Source organism: Calonectris borealis, chromosome 10 (assembly GCF_964195595.1).
Source record: "Calonectris borealis chromosome 10, bCalBor7.hap1.2, whole genome shotgun sequence".
NCBI classification, from domain to species: domain Eukaryota; kingdom Metazoa; phylum Chordata; class Aves; order Procellariiformes; family Procellariidae; genus Calonectris; species Calonectris borealis.
Genome location: NC_134321.1, coordinates 517,924 through 540,637, shown reverse-complemented (window position 1 = coordinate 540,637; position 22,714 = coordinate 517,924). Strand labels below are relative to the sequence as shown.

Sequence of the window (22,714 nt, the reverse complement as noted above, 5' to 3'; positions counted from 1 at the left end):
GGGCAGGACGGCGGCCCCCCGCCTCGGGAGCGGCTCCTCCGCTGCCGACAGCGCGCCTCCTCCGGGCTTTCCACCTTCCTCTCCGCTGTCTCCTTCGCGTTTTCGAGCAGAACGGGCCGGGGCGGGGCGGGGAAAGAAGCACTTTTGCCAGCTGCGGAGCAGCACGGCGAGCCTGAGTAGAGATCCCCCCCGCAACCCCGTGAGCCGGGCTCGGGGCAGGGACGCGAGGAAGTGGCGGTCGGGCTGGCCGGCCCCGGGGCAGGCAGCACGTGGAGTGGACAAATACGACAAGAACGTAAGGGGAGGGGGTCCGCCGGGGTGTCCCCCCACCTCCCTCGCAGCACAGCCGCCGCGCCGGGGGCTGCCGGGCCCGTCCCGTCCGGGCGGCCGCGCTCGCTGCGGGCTGCGCGCTTGGGGGAAGCGGGGGGCTCGGGGGTGTCAGCGCGGCCGCGGGACACCGCCCGCCGCGGCCACGGCCTCGGGTCGCCCGCCCGGGGGGACAGCTCCCCGGGGAACGGGGCGGGGGACGAAGCGCGGGCGCGCCGGGCTCCACCCCCAAAGAAGCTTTGCCCGCACGCCTTGCCAAAAGCCGAGTTCAGAACAGGAGGTGCATCTCCTCTGCCCTCCAACGGGCTCTTTTTTAACTGTGGAGAAAAAAAAGACACAGAGAAAGAAGTGATTATATTCCCAAATTCCACCCACTGGAATCCACGGCAGGGGGAACAGCCCGAGATAGCGCAGCCTCTGATCCACCCTCCCTTATCGGCATGGGAACGCTCTACCTGCGTGGGTGAAGGTGTCAATTCACATCCGCTGCACTTCCCTCACCTGCGGGAATGTGATCTTACCCCCTCGTTGTGGAGGGGAACACGCTCCGAGACCAAGGAGCGCTACCGGGTGAGGCTCTGCAGGGAAAGTCAGGATCCATCCTGGGATGGGAGACTGTCCAGGGCCATGCTCTCCCCAGCAGATGCTTTGTTTGCCCACATAGTTTATGTCCCTGCCCTCTAAGTGAAAGAGCCCTGAGCAGTTGCTCGGACCAGCACTTGCCTCCTGCTGCACCATCGCAACACTGGGCACAGCTGTAGGCTCAGAGCCCACTCACGAGGGACCCAGCTCCTTAGGCAGCACATCCAGGTCCCCAAGCAAGATGGGGCACGGGTGGCCTCCAGCGCACAGCAGATACCCTGGTCGTGGTGCCTGTAGCACTCTGTGGATGCTTCAAGCCGAAGCAACGGCAGAGCTGACAGCCAAGTGGAGCAGTTACAGGATGTGGGCATCCTTGTCTCAAGCCTGAGTTTCCATTAAGAGCAGAGACCTAGCTGGAGCACCCGCACGGTAAAGGAAAGCAAAGGGGAAGCTTGTAGGCTTGGTACAGCAACACATCAGTACAATGGCACAGGTCCCCTTGTAAGGGTTGAGGATGGAGACACCTTGCCATCCACAAATAGCTGGCGGCAATTAAAGCAAGGGTGGGAAATCGAGGCTGGTATTCAGTCACAACCTCCTGGAAATGCTCCGCAGGCGAGCCCTGGAAAGCTGTCCTCCCTCTCCTTTCCCCAAGCATTGCCTTACTGCCCTGCCTGTTCTCATGGCACATATCTTCATTTATACAAAACATGTTAGCAAGGCTGATGAGGATTCTGCACGACTTCTGTTCTGGAGAGAAAAATCCTCTGTTGTTGTCTAATCTCATTTCTACACCTGCCAATTTCCCTCACCCCCTTCCTGTCCTCCTTGCCCTCTTCAGAGCACTAATTAATACATAACTGCCTTGGCCACGCCATGTCCACCGAAAATGTGCATTGAATTAAATGCTGTGCTTTCGTGCTATCTAACTCATTGTCTCTGCTAATCATATCCTTAATTAATAGAGTTATTAGCTGTTTTTAAATGTGGGACTCCCAGTTGTTGGGTTTTTTTAAACTACAAGTTAGCAATTTTTAAATGTGATCATGTCTTTAATTGCATAGAAATAAACCCCCATGATCCCAAACCCTTAATCTGCCTATTTTAGGATTTCTTATGGCTGCTTATCCTGATAGTAGAGCATCTTCCATGTGAAATCACCCTTTTAAGGCATATCAAATTAGCTTCCAGATTACAGTCAGTTAAAAAAAAAATTAGGCCAAAGAACATAGAAAAATATGTGACTTACCCAAAGGTATCCAGCACCGGCTTTGTCAGAAAAAATCCCCCAGGAGCTCTGACTCCCATTTCCTATGCTGAGCAGTTATCTACACTGATACAATTAAAGCCAAAATATTTGTTGTATTGAAGGATTATTTGACAAAGATTTTATTGTTGTTGTTGTTAGGAAACAATCCTCTGGTAAGATGCTTTGAGGGGAATATTTTCCAGAAATTATTTCCCACCCCTATTATCTGGGCTGTTAGAAGCTCCAGTGAGTACTTCAGGGTAATGCTCCTAATGGAGTAGTAGAGGTTTTTAAATGTCTCATACACAGATCTCACCATTATTTTTTGTTCAGGAAGAAAAAAAGTCAAAATCAAACCACATGCCTCTTGCCATAGACCATCACGCCCCTGCCAAAGTCCCTTCCTGTTTGACTCCTGCGCAGGTTTAAAGATAACAGCCTTTCAGACATCTCTGTGGGGGAGAGGGGCTGTGTGCACAAGAACTCAAAAACACTTTAATTATTAATAAATATATTTACACGAGAACAGTTTCCCTTTAGGGGAAACATGAGTTACTCATGCAATTACTCAGGTTATATTGACTCAACACTGTCAAAAAATAGCTTTAATACAGGAGTATAAACATCTATTTACTTAGCGGGGTTATCTGCAAGGTAACCATAAAGCGCCCCGTGGATTTGGGAAGAAAGTTTACCCTCGCATGCCAGAGATGGCCAGGTTTCACTTGGCAGCTCTCAGTGAACACCGGCAGCTGGCGGTGGGGCGGAGGAGAGGTGCTGCCTGCGGGACGGGCGTGCGGGACCACCGCTGCCTTGATGCTCAGCGGCAGGGACCGCCTGCGCGCGGAGACACGGAGGGCTGGCTCAGGAGCTGGCACCCGGGAGAAGAGCAACGCACTTCGTGTCCTTGCTTGTGACACTGAGTGCATCGGGAAGGCCTGACTGGGCGCATGGAGCAGCCGCCTCTCCTCTACCCCGCACAGCCCCGCTGCAGAGACGAGCCCTGGGGAGCCAGGCGCTGCAGAGGGGCCGCTTGGCACCCCAGCGTAGGAAAAGCCAACACACAGCCTCAGCCACCCAGGAGCTGCTGCGGGACAGCCTCGGCTGCCGCTGCACAGCAGGTCAGGAGGTCCCTCTGCTCCTACCCAGACAGCCAGTCCTTTTTTTTTTTTTCATCTCCTTCACTCTTCGCATCTAAGTGTGCTATTTGGGTCATTTTCTGTATGATTTCAGGGCAGGTTGGCAGGAGACCGTGAGGTGCATTCACAAACGCTTAGCAGACACGTGTTTTGAATCCTTTTGACTGCTCGCTTTCCCTCTCAGAAAGCCATGCTGATGGAAAATGGCCATTGAATAGCTGTACTGGATCAGAGCAGGGGTCCCACTCATGCCTCTTCCCCATCCTGAGAGAGGCCGCTAGCGGTTATCCAAGAGAAAAGGGTAACAGGTAGGCAAGAGTGGAGCAGTCCTGCTTGGTCTCTACCAGCCCAGCCCAGAGCCAGCCAAGACAGGGCCCTCCCTGGAGCAGCATTTCCGAATGGAGAGGAGCCATGCACCGAGGAAACGCAAGGAGAGCTGAGAAGCACTTAGACACAGAGAAATCATTGCCTGAACAAGACCTGTTCCCTGATCACCACACTCATCTGATGCTCTCCAGTCCTGCCTGCCACCCTGCCTTTGTCCAGTCAGTTGTTAGTGCCATCAGGCTGGACGCATCAGCAAAGTGCTCGGTAAGGCACTTCAGGGCACTCAGAAATAACAGAGGGCTTGGAAATAGACTGATTAGCAATCCTTGGTATATTTTTGGATGAGCGTGGACCAAGTTCCTATTTTATTGCCATTACTGTTATTACTAATGATTTAGCACACTGGGAGTCTGCTAGGTGCTTAGCAGAAAGATTAAGGCAAGGTCCCTTCCCAAACGCCCTTTAATCTAAACATACGCTCCGGTGTGGTCTCAGGCTTCGCTGCAAATGGCTGTAACAGGAATCGCACCAGCATGGCATGCTCCGCTGCCACCCTGCTGCAGGCCTCCAGCAAGGAGGCAAGGGATTTACAGGGACCTGAGGCACTTTCTGAGTAAAATCATGCTTTTTTTTCTCAAGCCTCTCTGTTTTCAAAAATGAACCTTTCCCAGTGTAATATAGAGCATTGCTCCCTTCAGAGTATGTAATGCAGTCATAACCTTGTCTGCAGCGTGCAGCCGGCTGACGTGTTCACCATGAGGGATTCGCCTCCAGAGAGGGGCTGTGCAGACAGAGGTTGTGAGCATGAAAAGGTCTCCTTCTCGGTAATGACAGATTCGGTGCTGGTGAAAGTTCACACACACAATAATGGCAGGATTTTCCAGACCAGGAGGTTTATCATAAGGCAATAAAAAAATGTCTTTTGTGGCCTGTGCTGGGGTTTGACCTGGGTGCTGTGGGTGGAAAGCAGGTTCCCCAGTTTCCTGCAGGTCTCCTCAGTGACCTGTTGCTTTTATTTTCTTTAGAGGCTTAGAAAGGGCTCAGCACTCACTCCTCCCAGCTTCACACCGGTCAGGGTTGGAAACATGGCTGGTGAGCTCAAATGCATCTCCAGCTCTGCTCTGTGGGAAATTTAGCACGTGCTGGGGCTAGTGGTTGGATGAAGACACAAACCCTTTGGGCCCCAGCCTCGCTACACTAACGGTCTCTTGTCCATACCTGTCCCTTGTCAATGCAGGCTGTGGGGCATCACAGGCAGGCATGGGGGCAGGCAGAATAAGTCCCTTCTTCTGCTGACTCCTGACCACACCAGCCTGAGGGGGTTTCTGGCCGGATGATCAGACTCGATGAGATTACAGGGTAAAGGAGGGTTTCACCCAGTCCTGCTCTGATCTCCAGGGAAACTGAGGTGCATGGCACCTCTCTGAGCTTCAGAGGGGTGTCAGATAAAGCGTTCAAGACCAAGCGCCCCGATTGACGTCCTGCGAGGACAGCACAGGCGCATTTCTCGGAGCACAGTGACGGGAGGACGTGAGCCCCCAGCACCCTGGTGCACAGGCCCTGCTCTGCAGGTCCCGTCCCAGCACCGGCCTCGATGCCCCGCTGGGGCCGGGCAGCTGCTCCCCACCAGGTCTCGAGAGCCACAAACACTGCTGCCCAGGTCGTGACGCACCGTGGCCGGGCTGCCAGCTGGCAGAGCGCTGGGGTCCGAGGGTGCAGGACCGTGGGCACAGGACAGGTGAGGGCGCAGCCCCACAGAGAAGCGGCAGCGCTGGCGCAGTTGCTGTGGGCAGCGCTGGTTTTAGACCAGTTTTGCCTGGACTGACTGAGCAGGGGCTTGTTAAGCCCCCCCAGGGCTGCAGGGCCCTGCCCACCCACAGCATTAAAGCTCCTGCTGGAGCAGCAGCAGCGCCCGACACAACAGGAGCCAGCCACGTCTAGTCTGCGTCAGGCCGTCTGCGCAGGCCCCGCGCGTCTCGACTGCGTTCCAGCAGTGTAGGATGTAGTACTTGGCTCTGAGCTAAGGAAGCGAACGCAACATAAAGCAGAGCATCCCCTCGTGGGATTCACAGCAGGGGCCATGCTGATTGTTCAAAACAAAGCACGGCTGCATTGGAACCAAGCCTGGTTTTTACCCTGGGATTCACACATGAAGGCCCTAGCTGACCCAAACAGCAAAGCCTTGCAATAACAACTAGCGAGGCTGATCCTACCAGCTTTGTTCAAATATCCTCCACCAAAGCCCAGAGGAAGTTTTTCCTTATGAAGTCAGGCACGATCGTGCCGCACTCTTTGCAATATGCTAACTTTCCAGTGAGCAGTTGCTCAATACGTGCTTAAGTAGATAGGCCACCACTACCCGTTAACCAAAACAAATGGGAAAGGGGGAAAGCTTACAACACAACAATTGCTTTCAATTAGAGGAAATATCTATTGCCAAAATATGTCAGCAGGATTTGACAGACTACATTTTTAACTATGTACTACTGAAGAACTGGCTGCACTAAAATGCAGCTTAAACTAAACAGAGATTTAATCCCCTTCCCTTCCTTCCCACAGTATAATCACCAGGCTGTAAATATATTATTACAGTCCACACTATCCTTGTTAATTCCAACCATTTTGACTTACCTCAGTGGCTTCAATGTTATTCTCTCCCATGTTCACTGGGCTTGTTGATGCTTCAATGTCTATGCTCCTTATGTGCTTTGAAATGAAAGGGTTAAATGTGGTTAATCGTAAAATTATTGTTTGCTTTGCACATCTTAATACAAACCTAAGCATTTTGATTAAAATCTCATAATTGCTTTAAAAGAGATACTGTGTTGCACTGAGCTCTGAGTCTACTCTGTATTTAGCGTGTCCAGCTCTAAGCATCTCTAGTCTCCACCTTGCTGAACAGACTAGACCCCAGACCAGCTTCAGATGTGCCCTCAGCTTGGTAGGGCCTATCACTGGCAAACCTCTGTATACCCCAGATGGCACCTCCTGGCTCCATCCTACATCTTCAATTCCCTCTGACAGGCCCCGTCCTAATCCCAGCTGAGCCGCCACGGCCGCCCTGAACCAGCTCTGCAGACGCTGCCGGACCCAGGGCCCATGCAAATTCGTGGGCTTCTGCCAAGGTCAGCCCCAGCTTCGTCACTTGTCATTGCTATGACTCTCGGCCAGGCATGTAGCCCTTGCCAAACAGCCCTGCACACCGCCCCATAGCTTCTGCATCCAGCTGTAGTGCTGACACACAGCCTCTGCTAGCCTGAGCCTCAGCTGGTTTTAACCCCAGCCTCGTAACGCCAGCCAGCCCCAGCCCCAAGCCTTGTTCAGACAGCCCTTGACAGCACCATCTCCAAAACCTACCCGAGCAGTAATTACCACACCCATCAGCAAGTCGAGCTGGGTACCAGCACCCTGACCCTGCCGGGGACCCTCCTGGCATTTACCCAGCCCTGGCCCATCGGTCCCATCCTCCAGCACCCTAACCTTCACCCCCTGTGCCATCCCCGCTTGAACTCCAGCCCCGAGGTCCCTGCCAGTGACCCACCTGCGGCCAGCCCCAAGCCCTACTCCTGCACCCCAACCCTGCCCACAACGCGCCCGTGCCACTTCCAGTAGAGGCAAGGCAGTACTCGGCCATTACGGCAAGACCCTCCTCGACCTCGCTGCACCCCACGTGGGTTGATCAGGCCCTGCGGCTCTTGCGCCGTGTCCTGGCATTTGAATAGAGGCGCAGGGTCAGCCTCTCCGAGTAACTTATTAGCAGGCATTAGTTACAAATGTATGTGCCCACTGCTTTTTACTAGGAAAGCTGAAAAGTTTTCATACCTATGCCTTGCAATGGCCTGCTATCTGCAATTTTGAGATAAATCTTTGACATGCGGTGACCAGCAGCATGTGTTTTACATTGCCTCTAATAGCTGTCTCTCATTATAATGTCACTTGTGGGGTGTCGTCTGGTGTTGTATATTTTTGGACATATTGTAAACAGTGTGATCTTGTTCTTGACATTTCCCTGGTGACCCCAACAGTCTTAAAGGTTTACACATTTCTCACGTGCAGTCAACACGTTCATTAATCTTAGAGATAAGCCGAAAGTTAAAAGTCACACACACAGAGATACGTATAAAAAAAGACATGTGTGCACATAAACATTTAAAATGTCAGAAAGTCCTATAGTGGACTAGTTGTAGCATTTTGAATTTTGTAGCAGAAAAGCAGGAAAGGAGAGCTATCAGGCGGTTTCAGTTTAGCCTGCAAAGATACTGTCTATGTACAATCTGCATGCTTCTGTGCATATATATGTATTTGTGTCTGAACTCACCACAAAATCAGTGATGTAAAATATGTGATGTTACAAAACCGCATACTAATGGAAACATTCACATGAATCTTTACACAAGTGAAACCAGCTTTTTCTTTGGACTATCTGGATAACCCAGTAGACCGGGCACCCAAAGTATTTCACCCACCAGTAAATGTGGCCCTTAAACTGAGCAGAAGTAGTGGTAAAGCAAAGAGAGATGGAGCAACCTGCTGATACAGCTAAGGAAAGTCAGAAAAGAAAAGGTAATCAAACAGCCTAAGTAGTTAAAATGACCTTTCAACAGTCACTCTTTTTTAAAATGTAAACACCATACAGTTGAAAGATTGGGCTACTTCTATCACTTGAATGTCAGCTGTTCCATCTTTCTGTCCAAGCAGTAGTCTTTTTGCTATTTTCACATCCACGAATTACATTGTACATAGGTGCGCTGTGTGTTTCAGGGATCGTGGGTGTCACAGGGAACTCCCTTTTCTCAGCGTCTTCTGCCCCACAGGGTAGAAGGAATCACACAAGTAACACTGCCATCTTACCTGAGTTCAATGTAAGTGATGTAGTCGCTTACACAGGGTGCAGAGCAATAGCTTCATTGAATTAAATGGCCTGCTTAATCCTGGAAAGACTAGGGAAATGGCAGCAACCCTTCACTTCATGACGTTCACCTGAGGAGAGAGCAATAATGAGCTTTAATAATAATGAGGACTAAAGAGCTGCAGGCGCTGGCTCTGTGCTGAAGGTGACAGCCTGGGCGCTGAGCTCGTCTGCCTCTCAAGACGAGGCGTGTGTTGGGAGAATTTGATCACTGGAGGCTGGACAGAGACAAACCCCGTTCCCTCACACCATGGGGTCAGATTTAGGCTCTGTCAGCTTTTGTGTCCTCCCAGACCTGAACCTGGGGTTTCCCACCCGTTGACTTTCACCTCCTGCAGTCAGCAGCAGAACACCTATCCGGGGCAGGACCCAGTTTTGTCTCCTTCCCGCTCTGCAGGGCCTCCCAGCCCTGAGCGCTCAGAGCCGAGCCCGGTGTTATTCCACTCCTCCCCGGCAAGTGCCTCGGCCATCCCCGCCGGCTGGGGGAGGCAATGAAGGGTCTGTCAGAGGTCATGGTGGGAAAACACACATTTCAGGTGACTTTATGATGTGTCATGAAATATGGGGCCTTTCTCGTCCCTGCTGGCGAGTCCTTTCAGGCCAGGCAGCTAAATACCCACCCGGAGAGCCGCTGGCATATAGGAATTAGTTGATAGGTTTGGGTCAGTTCCCAGAGGAGAGGTGCGAGTAGCACCAAAACCATCACAGCTGGCACTCATTAGGCCCTCGCCTGCAACCCATGCAGAGGTGCCCAAGACAGAGCGAGCCACCGAGGTTTCCGTAACCTGAAATCTGACCTCGTAATCTTCTTATCTCCTTCTCGGTGCTCTCTGTCCTCTCGCACAGAGAACGGCTTATCATACGAGGGCAGACTCCTCTAACCTATTTAATGGTACTTTTCACCTTCACGGTCCTCTCATGCACTGGGTTTATCTTTCGATCAATGTTCTTCTTCTAAGTGGTGTCTATTTAAGCCTGGGTTTAAAAAAAAAAAAAAGCAGCAAAACTTACTTCTGGTTTCAATCAAAACTGTCGATCAATTGCCTTGCTCATTTTAGCCTTGCTTAGCAATGTTTAGACTTCTCTGCGCAGCACTCATGAAAGAGTCTGGGGGCCAGCCCCTGAGCTCCTTGCACACACAGAGAGGTTTCCTATCTCACAAATGGTCCCATTGATTTTATCAAGCTATTTGCTAAGCAGTTCAATAATCATCACTAGCAGGGGCGACAGAATGTGGCCCATAGTGAACAGTATCTTTGTCTAAGCTCATTCCTGGGGCTGAAAAAAGGAAGAGCATGCTGTTCCCAGCAGATCTAACATTTCTAGAGCTTTCAGTCAGACACCCGCCTCTGGCACCAATTCTCCTTAGCAAAACTAGAACTGCACTCGCAGGGCCCTGTCCTGCACTCCTCTCTCGCTTGCATGAAACCTGCGGAGTAAGCACAGTAGCAGGAGTGGCAGGATCTGGCCCGGTGGCTGTTCACATGCAGAAGGTTGAATAAATATTAGTGGTTAAACTAGTAGTTAACCTGCCAGTTGAAACATCCAACAAATCCCATGTTTTCCCCCGGTTGATGCAGATAAGAGTTGATTATAAACATCTCATGCCTAAATTATACCTTAGAGAATCCAAGTAACACAGTTGGCCTTGCCTGAATTATTTCAATGAAAACAAGGCAGACAAATGAGTGCAATTGTCCAACTTCTTTCACTTGCTAGCTTTTGCCTTGCTTGGAAACTCTTGCAGCTGGATGTTCATGCAAGGTTTTGAATGTAAATGTACCTCTTGCCTTCAGATCTGGCACTGCTAGCAAACCTGTTTTTCTTTCATTCTTTCTAAGAGAGAAAGTGGGGAGGAGTAAAAAATGGGAAGAGCTTGTTTGTGGCCTGTATTTCAAATTAACATTGCACCCCACCTCCCAGACAATCGTTAAGAAACTGGTGGCCAATACTTTTATTACTGTGCTGGCGTCTCACACTTAATCAGCTTCAAATCTAATAGCTCTGATCCCATGCAAGAGATGGGGAAAGACAGCATGTAAAAATATATCAGTTTCCCTATGCCACTTCACTTGTTGCATGAAATTTTGCATCTGTTTTACACTAAGACCTAATCAGAACAGCTCCCGGCTGGAGCTTTTTGTTCCAGAATCAGTCAAAAAAAGCCAATGTCTACTTCCTCCCTAAGGGGCCAATTCTTCCCTCCTTTCATGTGCATATTCTCCGTGGACACAGACTGCGGAGGGAGGGGAGAGGGAAGCATCAGAAGAAGCAACTGAAGAATGAATGGATTTAGGAAACACCAAGTAACCGAGGAAGTTGGTCCCAGCGCAGCTTTGGTTAGCGTTACATCTGTGTAGCGCTCGGTAAAGATGTTAGACATGAACATTGTGAATATTGGCCGCTAGCCACAAAATAGGCTTCAGGGTGAGGTACACAGCCAGATGCCCAGGTGATCTCTGCTGCTGCAGTATCCGATCATCCTCATCCAGAGGGACTCAGCAGTACTCTGCAGTCATCACACATGCACACACGCTGAATTTTAGCCTCTGCGTTCATGCTGCCAACAGGTGGGCTCTGCTTGCTGTAACAGCAGGTCTGTGCGCGACACGGGAGCCGGAATTTGAAAGCGGCAAATGCCTTTACAGCAGCTTCACCAGCTCATCTCACATATGTTGTTTACCAGGATTGCAGTAAGGGGAGCTGCTTGTTGCAAGGCTAGATTAGTAGTTTGTTGGGAAGAGCTGAAGGGTTGGGCTGCCTGCTCAGACCAGGAGGGGATGGTTTTCAATAGCATGTTAATCACCCCTGATGTTGGCAAATGCCAACAGAGCCACAAAACAGACAGACTGCAAGGTGGCCATACAGATCCGTGGCTCTGTACATACCAGGAGAGAAATGGCAGCATGCTGAGGGAGAGCGTTAGAAAAAGGCATTTGTATTATACCTTTGCGCTCATTGCCGCTCTCATAGGGAGCAGCTGTCTTTGCAAGATGTCTAACAATGCAAGTCTATTGAAGAAAACAAATATTTCTTCTAATGTTAGGAGGGCTAATTATGAGCTTAAAGCTAGACACATGATCAAACACCTTCCTGATTTGAAAAAGGAAGAGAACAGGGCATTTCATTTTCGAGCAGCACAGTATAAGACCCTTTCCACTTAGGAAAAACAAATCTGTGTCTCCTTATCTTTTCCTTTGCTGCAGATTCGTTGACTAATGAATTCTTACCAGTTGTAACATACATCTGCACACTTAAAATCAACCTTGTAAAATACTTGTCCACAGTAATTCTTTTGATGGGTAATTTGTCCCTGTGGAGGGGCTTATGTTTAGTTTATGCTTTTGCTGCTTGGGATAATGTATAGTGGGAGTCTGCCTATTTTGCCTAACTGTGTACTTTAACTAAGTGTGAAGGGAACTCAGAATCAGGGGTGGGTAATTTCATTTTTATTGTTATTAATGACAACTGAATAAATAAATAAAAAAAAAAATCAAGTGATGATCTGATTCTTTCATTTTTCTCAAGATTATCCCAGTAAAGGATGCAGGAGACAATATGATAGCTGGGCTGGGAAATTTCCATGGCAGTTTTTCAGGTGCTTCCTAAAAGTGTTTTCCATTAAGTGTCCCTAGAGGTCCAGTATTTGTGTGATTATCGGAAGGAAGAGGTCTTGATTTTGCTTTCCTTCTTTGATTTCCTTCATCTAATGGCTCCTTAAGATTCTGCAACCCACATCTTCCTTTACAGAACGCAAGAAATAGCATCCCTTGTTTTCACACTTCAGAGAAGAGACAAAAGAGACCTTTTGGCAAAATGTCAGATTGTGTGACTGATAACACCCCCAATCATTTCAGACTATGACTTGTGGCCATGTTAGACTCAGATGTGAAAACAACACACATACATTTTATGTTGGCCACTTCGCTCCATTCTATTAAATTAGGACTAGTCATTAGCTGGTGGAGAAGGAGAAACATTTCCATCAAAAACCAGGGCGGGGAGGCTGTGTCTGACATCCCCCCCCCTCCTCCCTCCCCCAACTTTCCAGCATTTTCCCTCCAGAGATTTTGGTGTGAAACCAGCTCACATGACAAATTAAAGTGATTCATAACCCAGCTGCAGTCTCTGTTGACAAGCCCCATCGCAAAGCAATCATGCAGATTTCATGCACCCAGAGCGCCAGGGAAGAAGCCTGGTTAGTGGCACACACCGTGCTTTCAAGAGAGGTCTGATACAACTTGGCTGAATTCATCTACAGCACGTGAAGGCCAAATGGCTGTCACTTGACAGCAGTTAATAATGTAGTTTTAAAAGGGGTATTTTCTCTGCTAAATTAAATTTCCAAGACATCACCATGCATCTTCAGCCTTATCTTTTTGTCTGGATTTTTTTTTTTGGCTCTCCTATCAGTCTTTAAACACACAAACAGGGATTATACAGATAAGCTCACAGTACGGTTCATTCTGGCAGTGGTTTATCAATGATGGTTAATTAACTTGATGGATCCATAAACTAGACAATTCAGCAGCGATTCTCTTTTCGCCACCATCAAGTTAGAAAAAGCTGAGTGACCATTTCAGATGTGCCAGCCTGTCCTCTGCGGGCAGCGCAGCCACCGAGGCACAGAGACCCCCTGCACTCAACGAGAACGTTCCAGCCCGCACACAGACAAGTGCATTACATCCGGCTCTCCCTGCTTTCCGCCGTGTTACCTCCCCTCCTTTAGGAGGGCTGGACTTACAGGTTTGCCATTGTTTGCTTACAAGCTTAAAGCACTTCTGACCACAGTCCAAATGGACACACAGTTACCCATAATGTCCAATCAGCTACGCTGGCCAATTCATTATTTTCACAAGCACCGATTTACACACCCTGCTAAGATCACTCTGAACTCAGTGCCCCGAGCAAGGGGCCAATCTGGCCTCCCCGCTTTCCCTCCTGTGCCCAGATAAGGGTACTGGAAGCCTCATTCCCTGGATGACCCCCAAAGGAGGGTTGTACTGGTTTTCAGAGGCACAGCTCTGATCCCAGGGAGCTGCACAAGGATCACCCCCAGCTGTGTCAGCAGGGCCTCCTGTGCCACCTCATGGTGACCAGCAATGCTCTGGAAACCTCAAGTCACACAAACTGGGAGCACTTCCTCATAGACTTGACCAGTTTCAGTTCCCCAGGATGGCAGAGACATGGATGGCCAGTGCTACTGTGGTTGCAATGCTTGAAGACCCACCCAGCAAGAGAGGGATGTCCTGGCAGCTTCTCATGTATTTACACATCACTCACCTGCAGTTCCCAGCAGCTCTGCGGGATGCATCCAGCTCTTCCACAGCCTGTCTGCGGACCCCACGCAGCCTTGCTCTGTGCTCCTCAACAGGCCCCATTTGTCTCTCCGTGTAGCTGTGTTTCAGATCCGGTGCAAGGTGTTTCCCTTGATCTCGCCTGAGGATGCCTCTTGCGGCTGACAGGTCCGACCGTTGGACTGTGGATCCGTGCATTCAGCCCCCACCTCCAGCGGATCACTGAGCAGCAGCAGAAGAGACCCAGGTCTCGTAGCAGTGGGCTTCTGCATTAAACAAGGGCAAGCTCTGGGTGAAGCTCCATGTGTGGTTATATCACCTGCAGTGTTTCCGTTTGGGGAGACTCCTCCACCGCGGTCTCCTCTCCCTGGGTGATCACAGCACCGAGGTGCCGACAGTCAGAGGGCTGCCAGGGAAACTCTGCCCCTCGGCTGGCCACGTCTCCTGGGTTCTGACACAGACCCCTGCCTCACCCTCTCCTGCGAGGTCTCTTACACCACAGACGGCATCTACTTCAGTCTGAAGCTAAACCCTCTTTTGCAAAGCCTGGTTGAAGCTGCAGTGCTTTGGATCAGGAAATACTGCATACATAACATTAATGTGCTCACACTGCGTCCAGAGACCCTGGATACGCAGCACTGGCCGAGTTAACGGCTCTGCTTAAATCACAGTCCTGGGGGGTTGAGCCAAGCAATTGTGACCCCAGCTGAGCATCGTGAAAGGTGGAAGGACACCGGCAGCGCAGAAGCAGCAAGTCTTTCTCCCCACGGTGAGCACTGGGGAACAGCAAGGGCAGCCTCAGCGCAGGCAGAGCTCTCGCTGACAGGGCACAGCCCTGCAGGCTCTGACCACGGCAAGTGGAGGCAGGTGCTGCTGACGGGGTCCATCCACAGCCCCAGGCAAGGCAAGCAATGCACCAGGTCCAGGGTCCTTCCAGGGGGTCCCATCAGGAGCAAAAGAAGACAGGACCAGAGAGAAGGCTACAGCACAAGTCCAAAGCCCATCCAGGAGACAGGGCTAAAGACAAGACTGGAGAAACATGCCATCAGTGGGCCCATCCAGGAGATGAGATGCCTACAGTCCATGCAGAAGGCAAGGCCAGAGAGAGAGGGCTGGAGAGCAGCACCTACAACACAGCCCAGGCCAGAGCCAAGGATGCAGCCCTGGGCTTAAATGAGCTCCTGGGCCCTGCCCAAGGGTGTGGGCGGAGGCTCCAGGTGGGGCTGCTCAGGGCCCTTAAGGCCTGTTGGTGCCCGACACCAAATCTGCACCCAGGATGACAGCGAGCTCAGACAGGCCCTTCCTTGTCCTGTCCGGCTCCATTCCGTTGATGGAGCCAGAGGGGCCAGGAGGTCCTTTAGCCATATACCACCCTGTGACAGAGACCCCGGCCTCCCCACGCGGCGACTGGCAGCCGTGACGGAGGGCACGGGCGCCACGCTCGAGGGCCTCCGCGCGCGTCGGGTGGCCCTGGCCCTCAGGGGACACCTGCAGAGAGATTTAGGCCTGGCCCAGACCCAGTAGTTTAAGTTGTGTCTAACAGGGGACACTGGTGCTCCTCCTCAGACCACGGGACGGTCTAAAGAGAGGGGAATATCTTGTCTGGACCTCAACTGTCCATGTCGGTTGGTGCGTGGTGGTTGCTGTGCGAAAACCCTGAAGGAAGAGGTATTTTCACCAGTGCCTCCACTGAGGGAGAAGAGCAGCAGCAAAAATGCAGGGGAGGAAAATGAAGGATTTCAAAATAATGACCTAGGCTGATTTTGACTCCGGAGTAGATGAAGGGAACGGAGCTGGGATCCGCTCCCATCAGATGGAAGCAAATTGGACTATTTCCCGGACAGATTGGCCCCAGCTGGGAAAAATAGAAAGAAGGCAAGGAAGGAAGGTGGTTCAAGTGGGAGAACAGCAGCTCTGAGATACTGGGCGTTTTCAAGAAAGCCAGATTAGATATATTATCAAATCAACAGCATTAGACACGGCTGGCAGTATCAGAGGAGCCAAGAGACAGAGCTTGTCAAAGCTGATAGTAAATCAAGGTGGAAAAGCAACCAGGCTTCACGTGATTTTTTTCTGAGCATGACAAAAACTGCGCTCTGCCCCCGCCTGCAGCTTGCGGGGCAGAGGAGACGCACTGGGGGCTGGCGGGTGCTTCAAAATCTCTCCCACCTCTCAGAGAGGCTTTAGGCTGGAGACCAGCGTGACTCCTTGGGAGAGCGGGGACTCTGCTGTTCGCCACACCAGAGGGAGGTAGCAGGAGGCTCCGAGCACCAACATCAGGGCAGCCCGTGCCCGCTCGGAGGAGGAGCACCCGGCGCTTGGCAGCAGGCACGCCGTGAGGCCCTTCGGCACCAGTGCCCCATTTGCGCGCGCGCAGGAGCAGCCCAGCTTCCTGCCAGCACCCAGAGGGCTCAAGAGTCCCATCCCCAGATCTGCCACCTGTGCCATCGGTGACCTCGGGGATGTCATTCCACCTCCCTGTGCCTGGCTGGAGGAGGGCTGCTCTGCCAGGCTGCTTGGCAGGAGTCCCTGAAGATTAATTAATGCATCCTTAGCCAGAGCTTCAAGCATCTGTTAAAAGCTTCCTTGGTGAAAAACTTCAGCCCTCTGAAAGGGCAGGGATGGATTACCTGTATGTTGTAACAACTACCTGCACTGTCCGAAATTCTCAGGGTTTCCAGATGCTCCAGACAAAAAATCTAACATCCTGGGCAAGAGCCTACAAGCTCAAAGCCAACAATAAAAGGAAACAAATGAGCACTGATTAGTGTTGGCTTGCTCCCCCTAAGAAGCCCATGGGTGGGGAACAAGGCTTAAGGAAGCACAGGTATATCCTGAACCTCAGCCTGTGTGTCTGTGACCTGGCAAGTTACTGAAACTGCTCGTGTGGAAGGAAACAGACCACAGCATGCCAGTAGCTGCTCCGCCAGCCTCACGGATGGGAGCTTGCAGAGGGACCTCCTTCAGCATTTGCCAACGACGAGCAGCAGTGGGAAAGGAAGTGAGTCAGAGCTGAAGCGTGCTAATAGAGAAGAGAAAGCAGCACCTTTAAAAGCTGTGATCTGGCTTCGGACTGCGGGGATGGCCACAAGCGGCAGAAACGGGAAGTGTGGCGAGAAAAAACAGCTAGTTCTTGCTCTCCTCTGTCCCCCTCCCTGCCCAAAGCCCGCGCCCATGGGGTGAGACCCCTGGCTGGGGCCCAGTACGAGACCTCCAGCCTCCAGGAGCAAAACCAGGGCTCATCCAGCAGGGCCTCGAGTGCTGCCACCAGTGGGGCGGGCAGTGAGACCCGGGGCTGCCTGGCCAGCCATCGGGACTTTCCTGGTTCTCAGTCTGCGCCTTGAGCCTGGGCATGGCCCCGCCTGGCATCACTGGGGGGAGGCACTCGGGGGCACCAGCACTGTGCCCCCACTCCCCCACTGGGTCCGTGAGCTGCTGGCGGCCGACACGGTGCCGGGGGCCTCAGTGCGGCCGCTGGCTCCCTGGCTACGCAGGGCCACCCTGGATGGACCTCCTCCCGCCCTGTCCCTGGTCTCATCAGGGAGAGACACCTCAGCAAGGGGAAACTCCAGTGTGAAGCCTTCTGGTCTAGATGGTGCAGCCAGGAGGACCTTCATGGTCCCGGCTGGCCTTGGCTGTCCCTGGACCCATGACTCTTCTGAATGCCTCTGTCTTGGAGAGGGGGCAGCATTGTCCCACCAGCTAAGCCTCACCGTCACCCCGACAAGATCCGTGGGGACAGCAGCTACCCCATGCACACACTCAAAGGGAAGTCTTAAAAATAGAAGGCGGCGGGGCCTGTGCCAGCTCTGCCGGTGCTGCAGCTGCAATAAAATCAGCGCGGGGCTCGAGCCAAGCCAGCTGGGAGGGGCGCGGGCTTCACTCACGTGCAGTCCCCTGGGAAGCTGGCTGGCGCGTGAGGGGTCCTGCAGCACCGCTGCACTGAGCTTGGGCCCAACTCCTGCGCCAGGCTGCTCCGACCACCCCCGGGCAGCAGCAGGGCAGGTCCCTGGGGCGCCGGCACTCGCTGCCTCACTGCCTGCTGCTGCCTCTGGGTGGCAGGCACCGGCGAGCCCTGCGCCGGCAGTGCAGGAATCCAGAGGCAGAGGAAACAAATTGAGCATAATTCAATAAAAGCCCTTTTGTAACCCAGATAGTAGCAATCTATCTACTCCACCGCCGTTATCACTCCTGCTCACTGCTACGTCTGTGTGTAAAACATGTTTAGGTTAGCCTAGCAAGAGCTATTATCTCAACCTACAAACCATGCCTTGCCCGTGTTTCCATATCAGACGTGGAGACTGGGCAAGCCCGTCTTTCCCTTCCCTCTTCATACACTTTGTGCTTATCAGCTAGTGCAGGGGAGAGGAAAAGCAGATGCTCCTCTGCGCATCAGCGCTCCACAGCAGCTGGCTCCAGGCCTCCCTGTGAACGCCCATGGCAGGAATGGCTTCACTGCCACGGCACTTCGCGAAAGCCGTCCATGCCAGCAGCGAGCCCTGTCACAAGCCACTGTCCCCAGAGCCACCGAGTCTCAGCCCCAGGCTCAAGCCTCTGCTCACAGGCTTTCGGGCAACACGCTGTGGGACTGGGCTGTCCTCACAGGGCCCCACACAAGGACTCGAGGCGTTTGCGGCTCAGATGGGACGTTCCGGCTCACTCACTTTTTGAGTCAGTGAATTCCTGTGTGGGGCTCCACGGGCAGCTCCTGCGACTGTCCATGCACCAGAGCAAAACAAAAAAGTGCCCCAGACTTCTTTTTGCTGATGGGGAGAGGGGAAAGGATTTTTAGCAGCGCAGTTAAAAGATATTTCCTGGTCAGCACCCTGCTTTTACCAGCTCACAGCCATGCCCTGTTCCCACACCATGGGCATCCCTCACTCTGCACACTGTGCCCTCCCCAGTGTTGGCTGTGTCCACACCCTGTCCCCAGTAATTAACCGCACTATTAGCACTCGGCAAAAGGTGCCAGCTGTCAGCAGCACTTGGGAGGGGGACATGGCAGAAAGACAATGGGCATTTTGCTAACAGGAGAGAGCATCTTCAGGCTGAACCTCTGCAGGCTTATCTCACCCCAGGGGGAGCAGGCAGCTTGTCCCTGCCAGCTCTGCCTGCACTGCCATGTGCCTGCATGCCCCGTGGGCCATCTCCCCGCGGAGCTGGCCCGGCTACCACCTCCAGCCCCCACTGCTCTGCAGTACTGCCTCTGTGGAGGTGCCTGGTTCCCTGGCCGGTGTCAGGAAATGGGCTGTTGTTCCTGTGCTCTCTCTGCCCTGTCCCCAGAGAACCTCCAAATCTCTCATGATTTTTTCCCCTATTAGGAGCCTACCCTGCATCAGAGAAAAGGCGCCGTTGTGTGTGAGCTCTGCTGCTGGACACAGCCCCACCAGGGCAGGGCTGAGGCAGGCCCTTGGGGACCCTCGGTCAGCTGGGGCAGGTCAGCAAACAGGACAACATGGTGTCCAGGAGCCAGAGGAGACACCAAGCCTTGAAGGCCAGGACTGCCAGCAAAAGCACACTGCGCCGCAAACAGGAGCAAGAGAGGCAGTGGCAGGGGTCAGACCTGTGTGCCCAACGGAGTCTGTCTGGCACGCTAGCTATGGTGGATGAAGCAGGGAAGAGCATGCCACCAAATTTTCATAGACTCCAGCCCCACTTTGAGGAGAGGACAGGAAAGCTCCAGATCAGACAAATGACTAATTTTCCCTGTAATCACAGACCCAGCCATGCTTGACACAACAGAAGCAGAGCATTCAGCCTTACATGAAAGCTGGTTTGAGAGCCATCAACGTGTGCCATAAACAATTATGCCTTGGAATAGCTCCCTCCTGGGATGGGGCAACGACACGTTGCAGAGCCACGGCCCGTGGCCGCACGATCCCCTTCTGTGCAGACATCGGAAATGAGCGCAGGCCTGGATGCTGTGCTGGCAAGTGTGTGTGCAGATTCCGGAGAGAGACTGCCGAGCCTGAGCCGGGAGAGGCTATTCCTCACCCGGGCCAATGTTGGATACAGGGGTGGATTCAAGCAGTAATAACCACTAAGTTACAGTGACGCCGAGCCATGGGAGAGAGGGGTCCCGCACAACAGGAACAGCTCAGGGTCTTTGATGTGCGATGCAGTTGTTGCCTGTGGCCCAGCGACAGAGAGGAGAGGCTGCAATGTTTGTGCGGCAGAGATGCTCCGGAGCCCATGGCAACATCAGCAAGGTGTTTGTGTAACTGCGTGGGTCACAGTCTCCACGTTACCTCTCACTCCCCAGTGCTGCTCTGGGAGAAACGGCAATGACAAACCAGAAAGACGGTTGTGCTGGGGAACGCCATGGTTTTGCCTGCACATGGGGTGAGCTGGGCTGTGCAAGCGCCCAGAGCTGCTCCTCGTGGCCATTCCCATGCCCTCTGCGCATCCGCCCATCGCGGGTCAGCCAGATGCAGCCCGGCGGCACAATGGGGTGCCAGGATGCAGCTGCCAAACAGTGCAGCCACCGTGGGACAGACAAGCCCCCGGGGGTCCTGCCCTCCTTCGGCCCTTGCCCAGGTGGCCGCTCCGGCCTGCTCTGCTTGGCGACGGTCAGTGCCTGCCCGGGCTCTGGGGGCGCCGGCCTGTCCCACACCCCAGCCAGGCCAGCCGCCCCCATCCCGGCTCCCTTGGCCCAGAGCAGAATCTGGCCCGCCACGGCCGGATCCGGGCCGCGGCTCCCAGCCCCTCTGCTTCAGGACGCCACATGCCTGGCAGAGCAGGAAACCCCTCAGCGGGGGCTTCTCCCTCCATCCGCACGGCCTCGCACTGGAGCATCCCCTCTTCAAAGCGGGGCTGGCGGGACCAGGCCTCGCCGGGGCCGGGCGCCTCCGCCACCCCCCTGGCCGGGCGCCAGCCCGCTGTGTGGGCCCGGGCTGCGGCACGTCCCCGGTGCCTCAGCGTCCCCTCCCGTGCCAAGCAGGAGGGCGGCCGCGAGGGACACCGGCGCGTTTCCCCCGGGAGGAGATGGAAGCCGCCAGGCTGAGGGCCCTGCGGCCGCCGGGGCCGGCCCGCCGACACCCCGCGGCCCAGAGGCCCCGGCGGGGCCGCGCGGCAGCGCCGGGCCGGGGTCGGCCCCGGGCCGAGGCCGCGGGCAGGGCCCGCCGCGCTGCGGGGCTGCGGCGCCACGCGGCCGCCAGGTGTCGCCAGAGACCGCGGGCGGGGCGGGCGGCGCGCGGTCCCGGCTACCGCCGCCAGGTGGCGGCAGAGACCGGGCGGGGCCCTCGGGCCTGGGGCGGGAGCGCGGCGGGGGAGCGGGCGGAGGGCGGCGAGGGCTCTTGCTGGGGCAGGTCTTGCCCCTCTTCAGATTATCGTCTGTTAGATGAGAACCATTAAAGTCCTTCAGTTAATCCCCCGTGATTAAGAGCATTTCGGTGAGAGCGGTTCAGACCACATCCCTGCGTCAGGCCCGCGAGGGGCCCTGAGGCAGCCGCGCTGCCGCGGGCAGGCGTCCTGCACCCCGCCTCGGTCCCGGCTGCCCAGGCCCCAGGCCTCCCGGGAGAAAACGGGGCTCCCGTAGTTGAGAAGGGTCATCTGTTTTTCTGCATGTATCAGCGGGCTTCGAGCTCGCCTCCCCACCGGTGCTGCCAGCCCCCCGCCCGCAGCTTTGGGGTGTTGGGGCCCAGCCACCTTCCAGACTGGCTTTTCAGCCTCAGGGCATCGGGGGCTCAGCTGCACACAGGCAGGCAGCCTCTCCCGGCAGCCAGCGGCATTTCCCAGCTGGGAAAGGGACGGATGCCAGCTGATGCTTACCTTACAGGCTATTTCCAAAGAGGGAGGGAAATGCAGATGTGAGCAATGCAGGAGCAGAGTTGACTTGAAATGAGCGAAAGATCTTTCAAAAACACGTTTTTGGAAGGAACATAGCCAAAGTTCCTGAGCAGTCTGCTGTTATACCCATGCTGAGCACCGTAACTGCCTCAGGATGCATGAGACAGAGCAGCAGGATCACAGGGATGTTACTTCCCTGAAGATGTTTTCCGCCAAGGAATGCTCCACCAGTGAAACGTGACTTGCTCCTCATATGATCCCTGTTCTCTCCTCAGGATCCCTCCCCCATGTAAGCAGGACGTTCATTTCCCAAATACCCCATTGAGCTCTCGGGGTGTGCCTGAGAGGAGGATGATGAGCTGTGCTTCCTCGTTCACAGTTCCTTCCCCGAGCAAACTGAAGAGCTCCCTTCCCCTCAGTCCGCTCACCTGTACCAGCAGCCTCCCCTCGCATGACATTTTCAGCAAGGCCAAGGATAAATGGGAGTTGTCTTGACCCAGAGCTTGTGTTCACATTAAGGGGCTGGAGAGACACGGGGGTGATGCGCAGGTGCAGCAGCAATGCCTGAACCAGCTGGAAACGAGGAGCCCAGTGAGTAGTTGTAGCAACGTGGCGTCACACTTACGCACTTCTCTGTGCTGGCCGGACAGGCTCGTGGGTCACTTCTTAGGCCACCCACTCCCTATGTATTACAGCTAGTGTTAGGCACAAAAGTTTTCTTCAAGCAACGAAATTGGAGACAGGGATGTCCTCAAGGTTGTCATGGCAGATATCAGATAGCTAACCCCTGCGGGATTTAGGTGCTTTTGCATGTGTAGTGGAGGAACTTCTGAACTTTGGACCTCTTGATTGCAAGGCAAGTTGACTATCAGCTGTGCACAGGAAGGGCTACAGGCAAACCTGCACCGGGGAGGGAAGCTGAAAGCATACCAGAGCTTCCCATCCTGTTCTCGCTTTTCTCCTCAGGCAGTGGTCCCTATTTTGTGTCAGCCTTCCCTACTTTGCCCCTTTTGGCCACGGCTGGCACAAGGCTGGTACAAAGGCAGAGCATGCATACGTGGTGACTCTTCCTAAGTTCAGAGGGGATCTGGCTGGC

General features: G+C 53.8%; 1 long non-coding RNA gene across 1 annotated transcript; it reads right to left on the bottom strand.

The window, feature by feature from the left end:
- Positions 1-546: 546 nt before the first annotated feature.
- Positions 547-8,611, bottom strand: LOC142086051 (uncharacterized). The gene is made up of 3 exons (XR_012674952.1): positions 8,476-8,611; positions 6,256-6,330; positions 547-644 (listed from the first exon to the last, which is right to left on the bottom strand). It is a non-coding gene; the product is annotated as an uncharacterized LOC142086051 (long non-coding RNA).
- Between the last annotated feature and the right edge of the window lie 14,103 nt (positions 8,612-22,714).